Source organism: Carassius gibelio, chromosome A10 (assembly GCF_023724105.1).
Source record: "Carassius gibelio isolate Cgi1373 ecotype wild population from Czech Republic chromosome A10, carGib1.2-hapl.c, whole genome shotgun sequence".
Taxonomy (NCBI): Eukaryota; Metazoa; Chordata; class Actinopteri; order Cypriniformes; family Cyprinidae; genus Carassius; species Carassius gibelio.
The window spans coordinates 4,841,819-4,850,317 of record NC_068380.1 but is presented as its reverse complement, the minus strand read 5'-3'; the positions used below and the strand labels follow the sequence as shown (position 1 = coordinate 4,850,317).

The window sequence follows — 8,499 nt, the reverse complement described above, 5'->3', positions numbered from 1 at the left end:
TTAACTTGAAAATTTTAAATCCATGCAAACCACTTTTTAAAGGTTGATCAATCTAATTATTTTAGGTTGGAACAAACTAATTTTTTTAAATTAGAACAAACCAACTAAACTAATATGTATAGGTTAAATTAAATTAATTATTTTAGTTTGGAACAAACTAATTTTTATAGGTCCGATTAAATTAATTATTTTATTTAATTAATGATTTCAATACATTTTAATCAATGACTACTCAGAACACTTTTCCTTTAGAACACATTTATTGTTCAATAAACTCACAACATTGAACATTTGCTTCAAATGTATGAAGATTGACAGCAGAAATACTTGAAACACTGCAATCAGTCTCTTCAGTTGTTCATAAGACTTGGCCTTATTCAACCTTTGTACCTGGTAGCCATCGAACTTGGGCAGCCAAATTTGTAAATGCTGCAGTGAAAATGCAGCCTTGTTAGTACAACCTTTTTATTAAAAGGATCTAAAGTTTTGGCTGTAAAAACACAATAAAATGTAACAATTATGCAATTATACAATTAATCCCTGTACAGCTGGGTGGTCAGTCTAGTGACTTTTGGGGTCATCTTTATTCCATCAAGCTCCATCAGGACCTTTTGCACAAATTCAAAGGTGAACTGTAGCCTTTTTGGATATTTTAGGTTTAGTGTATATATGAGCCCAGCAACCGATGGCAACTCGTTCAGGACCTCTTTTCCTTCGACAACAATTTTAATGTCTTTAGGTGGATGGAGAGGATCCTCTTTCCCAGTGATAAAGATCGCCATGGTTGTCTGCTCCAGTTCTTCAACCTCATTATCCTGCACAAACAAAGAAAGAAAATATGTTATAATTTCAGAAAATCTCCCGATTTCATGTTAGATCATAATGTGCCAAGCTCTTATATAATCTAAACTTTCAAAACAAAACATTTCATTAGCAAATCAAAATAATCAAATGTTCATTACAAGGGATGTGACTAAATTAAAAGTGATGATCTAGTTTTACTTAGTAGATCTGGTAGACAACTTCCCAGATGAGAGAAAATTTTACACTTTAGGATGCCTAATTATCACAAACGTCCTCATGACATTGGAAATAGAACTTACCACAAGCAACGATCACTGTCAGGAGATTCCAAATAATTTGCACAGCAGGAACAGCTGATTGGTGGCTGCTTCCCTGAAGCTGAAAGAGAAAACATGATTTAAGTTTCAGCCATCAAAGTGTGTTAACTACTAACATCATACACAAATTAAGAATACCCAACATTTAACATTAATAGATTTATACTTTATTTTATGATTTTAGGAAAGCTGGCTAAAATTTTGGTAAATTTCTACCACATGTAAATGCTGTTAATAGTGTAGCAAACTAACATTACCAGATACAAATAGCTGCGCCTTGTAATATTATGGCTGATAAATACTGAACACAAGATAAATAGGAGTGTAAATAAAAGATCACATAGGACCTTTAGCTATTGATAGCATAAGTAACCATTACCATTAGTCAAGTTTCAGAGTTTCAGGGATGCAAACACATGTAAAATGGAGTCAAAAAGTATTTTGGGCAGTTCGATTCAATAAAACGGTTGAAAAAAAAACAGCATAGGTCTCTGCAGGAATGTAATGGGAGTTACCAAATCAGGGTGTTTTTACACCATGATACCTGATTGGCTAATGTCATAGTGATGTTAGGTTTAGAGGTGGGGTTGGGTAAGGGTGATCATTTTAATTGCATGATTTAGAAACACCCAGCAGTTTGAAAACACTCACAAGGTGATAAATGCCCACTTTTGCTCTGCAGAAACCTGTCAAAAAAAAAAAAAACAACCCAGTCCATCTGTTCTTTTACGCTCAACGTATTGACGTCATTAGAGAAGTCTATCAAATATAAAGTCCGTAATCATAACTTTAGTCAGTTAAAAACCTCATAATCATGGAAAGTTTACAATTAAGTTTTGCAACAACACACCGAATACAGTAACAGCAATAATGTGCATGAGGATTTAAGTCTTGAAGATATAAAGTAAATAAATTAGATGTTATAAGGGCTGAAATCGTAATCCACTTACTATACATAATTTATTGCAATGTATTTGTTATGAAATAAACTTACGTTTCGCCAGGTCAGAATCAATAACAAAAGAACCAGTTCAGTTCAGACGCTCTGTGTGTCAGACTGCTTCACGCTGAATCATGCATGCGCAGTATCATCAGCTCATCGGTTATCAAATCGGACGTGTCCGACAGAAACGATTCTCGGTTCAGTGTACGTACTGCTGATCGGAAAACTGATGTAGAGTTGTGACGTTCGCGAACGAACCGATTCTTTTGAACGGCTCATAAACATGAACGATGGGAGCCGAGTCGCGACTGGAGAGGAGCCGTTCTTTCTATCGTTCTTTTTTCCTATACGTGTTTCACACAGATTCATACAAATGAGCTCCTCCAGGAGACAGAACAGTTATAGGGGGAGGGGCGCACCCAGCGCAGGCCAACCCTTTATAGCGTGATGATATTAGTTATTAGTTGTGCATGCATTTACATTGCATTTTGTGTTCATTTAAAACTTATTTTAAAATCATTAAAAATGTTCTTTTGTGATACTCTACTTGTATAGAAATTTTTCACTAAAAGCTGTTTTCCACAGACATTCATTGCAGCCCACTTTGTTATTGTTCATTGACTTGAAGGGGCTGATGTCCTATTTGCAAAGTTTACAGTAGTAATAGTATGTAGTATGTAGACATTTCCATTTTATTTATTCTAATTTTATCTACTTTAAAAAAAAAATAGTTTTCTATCAAAATGTTCTTGTGTGATAACAATGTTCTTGTGTGGAAGTGTTTGTAGTAAAAGCTGTTTTGCACAGAAATTCATTGCAGCCGGCTTTGTTTTTTATGTTTATTTGTGAGTAGGTATTGTATGAATAACATAAGTCAACGTAGTTTTACACACACACACACACACACACACACACACACACACACTTTGTACTAAAGGTAAATCAAAATAATGATGTCACTGTCTAAGCAGAGGGATTTGTGCAACCCTATGGAATATAGTCCACACATGAGAAATGAGGTAATAATCAATATTTCAGAATAATTCAAACTCGGATATTGGTGTGTGATATCTGAGCTTTAATTATTTGACTACAAATCTCACCTCATAATACCTCCCAGTGATTATTTCCAGGATAAACTGAGATGCTCCCAAGCTGGCTTCTTAAAACTGACTAAATATTTAAAAAGAGCCAAAAGAGCCATTCTTTTGAACGGCTCTTTGAAAGGAACGGATCGCGAAGATCCGGATCCCCTCAAAGAGCCATAAATCCCATCACTAAACTGATGCAACTGGTTCTTGACTCGAGAAAGAGAACCGCTCCAGCAGTGGGCGTGTTCGTTTGTAATCTGGCTCGGTGTTCATCTTCAATTCTCTCTTCACAGCAGTTCAGTCAGTGTACTGTTTGAGTAAATGAATTACACTGGGATATTGGTTTGTTTGAACTCAGAGGGAGTGTCAGCCACATTAAAAAAGTTAACAGCTTAAGTCATTTGTGGATTAATGCTTATTGGAGACGTGAATCGTTTCAAACGATTCAGTTCGATTTGGTGAACTGGTTCAAACGGTTCACTAAGAAGAACCGGTTAAATCGAACGATTCGTTCACGGCACAAAGCGAAGAAATGTCGAGCGCACAAATCCTCGTGTATATCTGTCCAACAGTTTATCGATCATTTGTTTCTTCACGGTTTTAAATTCCATTTATTGTTGGTTTGATGCCAATTCATAGTTCTTGTAATGTGTGATCTAACAGACACACGGTGGCGAGTCGTTTTTAAAACAGCATAAAACTCCAACAAAATAATCATTTTATGCAAATCCACAGCCCTTTATCTACAGATCAAGCATCATAATGTGAATATATCATATTGGAGAGAGTTTTACCGTGTATCCTGCTCGATCCTGCTGTAACGGACGAGGCGCGCGGTTTGAATATAAAATGGAGAATGATTGACAGCCGCAGGGAGAGGGAAGACGAGTTTCCGTAAACTGTAATTTAATGATCTAAATATAATTCTGTCCCTCAGATTAAGCTATGGAATGACTTCAGATGACTTTGTGAAATTATAATCAGAACCTCTCAGAACTGCACGATTCACACAAGTCATGCAGACTGACGCGAAAAAAGCGGGAGGTGTCGAAAAGCGCGCTGTTTGCATCCATGAAGTTTGAAGCTTGAACCTGGGGATTTACTACTGCATTTCAAGTGTCAGAAATTCAGCGGGAAAAAAATGTCTAGCATAATTATGCATTTAGAAATAATAGTGATATCCTAGTGATAGTTACATACTATCGAGCGTGAATGATGAAATTACGAGTCAAGGCCAGTCAGGTAAAACTTTAATTGAAAGAAAAAAATAAATAAACATTAAGGGTATACAAAGTTGATTATTTTACCTTCTTCAGGGTTGCTCGTAGTTCTTCTGTGTCTCTCAGCCAGCCTGGAGGGGTCTGTTGGAGTGTAAGTTACTGCAGCCGCCGCTTAACACACAGTTCAACTGTAACGGACGTTTTTTCTTTGTTTTAAATTCTTTAAATAAACAGGTCAGGTGGTCAGAGAGCGGAACTCCAACTCAGCAATGCGCATGTGCAAACCATGCTTAATTTAATAAAATTGCTTTGATTAAATGAATAAATTCAGTTTAATGTCCCGCTGCAAATCATATTGTATCCATGTAAAAAAAATGGATTCAACCATAAATATAAACTAAAACGTTTAGTTTAAATGAAAAAAACAATAATTTTAAGCTATTTCAACGACAAAATACACATTAAACGAATAACAGCAATGTTAGACTTTTTTCAGTGTTCTCAGTTTTTCTTCAGCCTCCTCTTCTCAGATGTTTCTCTTTAGATTGAAAGTCCATAAATTTCACATTTGTCTCCTGTAGACTTTCAGAAGAGATCTCAATAATGTCTACCCCCATTAAATAACAAATAAATAAATAATATAAAAATAATATAAATAATAATAAAAAAGTTTTTTTCTTAAAATAAATGTTAGTTTCCAAGGAAATATTTGCCATTTTCATACTGTTGGTCTCCTGAAAGATGAAAGAGTAATAACTTTCTCCTCTTGCATAAAACACAAACTATACCATAATAAATGTTGCGTGAAATAAAATGCATGCTAGTTGCCAAGTTTTCACAGTTTTCATGTAGTTTAACTTGATGAACTAAAAAGCTTTAAAACTAAATAAAGCTGTATAGTCAAAATCTTAAACACGACATTATAAAATAGAAATCTTATAATGTAAATAAATCCAAAACATATTTTTTTTAAATAATGAAATTAATTAAAATGTAAAAACTGCAATAAAATAACACTATTTTGTCTCCTCAGAGATGAAAGCGCACCATCATAGCAATAACTTTCTCCTCTTGCATAGGTTGTGATGTCTATGAACAAAAACAAGTGATTGTGTGTTTCTCATCAGCATTGTGTCAATCTATCAAACACATAAACATTAACGTCTCATAAAAAGCTCTTTCATTCACTGTAAATGTATGCAAATGTGCTTTACTGCAAAAGAACAACACAAATCCTCATTGGCCTTTATTTTTTGACGGATGGAAACACTAAGTGTTTCCCTCAATTACGTTCCCATCTCTAGTCAGCTTTCATCTGGAAGTCAGCTGGATTATATGCAACATAAATGGTGAAGCGCGTCGCTCTCAATGGGCTATAAGACTGTGATATTACATCAGGTTTAGTGTGATTTTATAGCTCCTGAACAGATGCAAGGCAGATCGTAATAGCGCTACCTGAGCGATTCCTTGCATTCGTTGTTGCGTTGAGTTCAGCAGAAGCTGACGGGCCGCGACATCTGTTCCTCCATCAAACATCCCAACAATCACATTATGCAATCTATAGCAGATTCAGCATCATATAGGCACCATGTGATTGCCTTGAGATCCATTAACCCCCCATGCACTTTTACTTCTTCCCAGCATTCCAGAGGCTGTTGGGTTTAACGACTCTGAAGTGCGTGCACCATCACGCACCCCGCCGAAGGAGGAAAGAAGAATGCTGATGACCTGTTAAGTTTTTATTTCTCCCATAAATTACTCCATTAGGATCTCCATAAAGTGCTGCAGAAGGCGGCTAGCGCAGAAAACAGCTAACAGCTGTTAGCCTCCATTGAGCTTATCTGCTGTTGTTATTAGAAGCGGAGAACTGGCATGTTCACATCTATCTATCTATCTATCTATCTATCCATCCATCCATCCATCCATCTGCTTACACTGTATCTATTGCTTTGTCGCTCTATCAGTAAATCTGCCATTCTGCAGTTCCGTCCCTCTATCGCTCTGTCTCTTCTTCAACTGCTCTATCGCTCTGTTCACTCTACCGTTTCATCACTTTATCTATTGTTTTATCCCTCTACTATTCCATTACTTTATTATCATTGTCGCTCTGTCTATCGTTCTGTCTCTATTGCTCTGTGGCCCTACCATTCCTTTTTCTCTGTCATTCTGTCGCTCTACCGCTTCATTACGTTATCAACAATTCTGTTGCTCTATCCTTGTTCCTCCCTCGATCTATCACTCTCCCTCTATATTGTCCTGTCGCTCTACCTTTCCATCATTTTATCTATCGTTCTGTCACTCTGTCTGTCGAATCTAGCAGTCATCTGTTTTTCTGTCGCTCTATTGTTAACATTTTTAATCATTTATGTTCCTCAGTCTATTGCTCTGTCTCTATTATACTGTTGCTCTACAATTCCATTGTTTTATCATTCTGTCGCTCTATCCATTGATTGTCCCTTTTTAAATTGTTCTGCCACTCAATCTATCACTCTGTCTCTATCGTTGCAGCGATGTGTCTGTCACTCTGTCGCTCTACCATTCCATTGCTTTATATATAATTCTGTCACTCTACCAATCCATTGCTTTATCTATCATTCTCTCACTCTATCCTTTGTTCATGGCTCTATCACTCTGTCTTTATTGTTCTGTTGCTCTTTGCTCTGATTTTGTTGCTCTATCTGTCGCTCTGTCTATTTTCCGTTGCTCTACCGATCCTTTGTTATATTTTTTATATGTATATGTTGTTTTTTCAGTTGCTCTATCACTCTGTTTGCTGCCTAAATTCACGTTTGCATCTAATTTGTAGATCGTCTATCAATCCTCAGATACATTTACAGTAGAATTCTGTGGAGGATACTCAACTTTTTATGTTCGAAACAAAAGGCTGCAATTGAAAAGGAAGTGCTTTTACACTTTTGTAAGTGTATTTATTTAGCTTTTGTAAATATGCATGATTATATGTATAGTTGGATGTGGTATATGCATTAGCAGTGTTTTGTGATTCACAAATTATGTTACTGAATCTTATGCTATTTGAAAAAATCTGGCTTGTAATTACTCAGACGAAGGGGAAATCATTTAAACAGATTACACTGATGGAATGTTTGGTAATTCATTTTGATGTCGTATATCATAGCAGCAGAACAAATGCTTTCCCATCATCCGTGACAGATCGCCATACGTACGGTTGAAAAAGTGAGCGTGTCGTCCAATTGTTGGGAGTGCTCTGATAAAACAGCGTTTGTTAATCTGTCTGTCTAAGAGGACGGCTACAACTCTAAGCACTCAGATTTTCTCATTATTGGTTTTATCTTAAAAGCAGGAACGATGCTGGCGAACGGCACAAAGACGGCTCCATCACAATAAGAAATGATGTTTTCTTTCATGTCTGCGGCCCTGAGTGCAGCATGTGAATGCAAGTGTAATTTGGTGGATGTACAGAGGCTGAATCATCTTTTAGGGTAACTACCCGAATAACATTGCTCACCGCCCGGATGTGCTCAGACCGAAAGAATAATGGAGAAACGGGGAACGAAAGAATGGCAGAATGACACAAAAGCATTGCTTTGGCGTTCCCAAGCACTCAAAAGAATGAGACCCTCAAAATAATAATTTTGACAACCCTGGGGTGCGGTTAATGTTATGGCAGGGGACCCCATTATACAGCCCACCCTCCTTTCTTAAGCGCGCTGATCTAATTATTGCATGTTAAATGGGCATCTGGTAAATGGTGCATATAATGATCTGCATTAAGTGCGCTCTTGTCCTTCTGCAGGCTTTGATGCACAAATTGGCTCTCTCAGGCTCGGCCCGTCCTCCATCACGGCTCCGGGCTGACGAGTAACCCCACTTACAACGTGCCCCAGGTCCTCCACGCAATTAATGAAGTCAGGCCTTTGATTGATTTAGTCCATAACGGGGCGCTCTCAGGGAATTGAGCGGAGATCATGAATTTGGAAAACTCATGAGCGATGACACGTCCTCTCTTGCGGGTGAGTTTATTTGACATTCATATTTATGAAACTGCCAATTTATGATTATTTTCCAATGCCAATTAACAAGGCTTTGAAGTGATGGCTTTTGTTCTCCAGCTGTTTGAAAGGCACTGAAACAAAAACCAATGA

The 8,499-nt window shown here is 37.1% G+C and overlaps 1 long non-coding RNA gene across 2 annotated transcripts; it reads right to left on the bottom strand.

Annotated features, from left to right (window-relative positions):
- Positions 1–492: 492 nt before the first annotated feature.
- Positions 493–4,544, bottom strand: LOC128020900 (uncharacterized). Of its 2 annotated transcripts, none has more exons than XR_008185426.1 (3): positions 4,463–4,544; positions 1,104–1,182; positions 493–815 (listed from the first exon to the last, which is right to left on the bottom strand). It is a non-coding gene; the product is annotated as an uncharacterized LOC128020900 (long non-coding RNA). The 2 variants fall into 2 exon arrangements; XR_008185425.1 differs by lacking the exon at positions 4,463–4,544 and adding an exon at positions 3,950–3,985.
- Between the last annotated feature and the right edge of the window lie 3,955 nt (positions 4,545–8,499).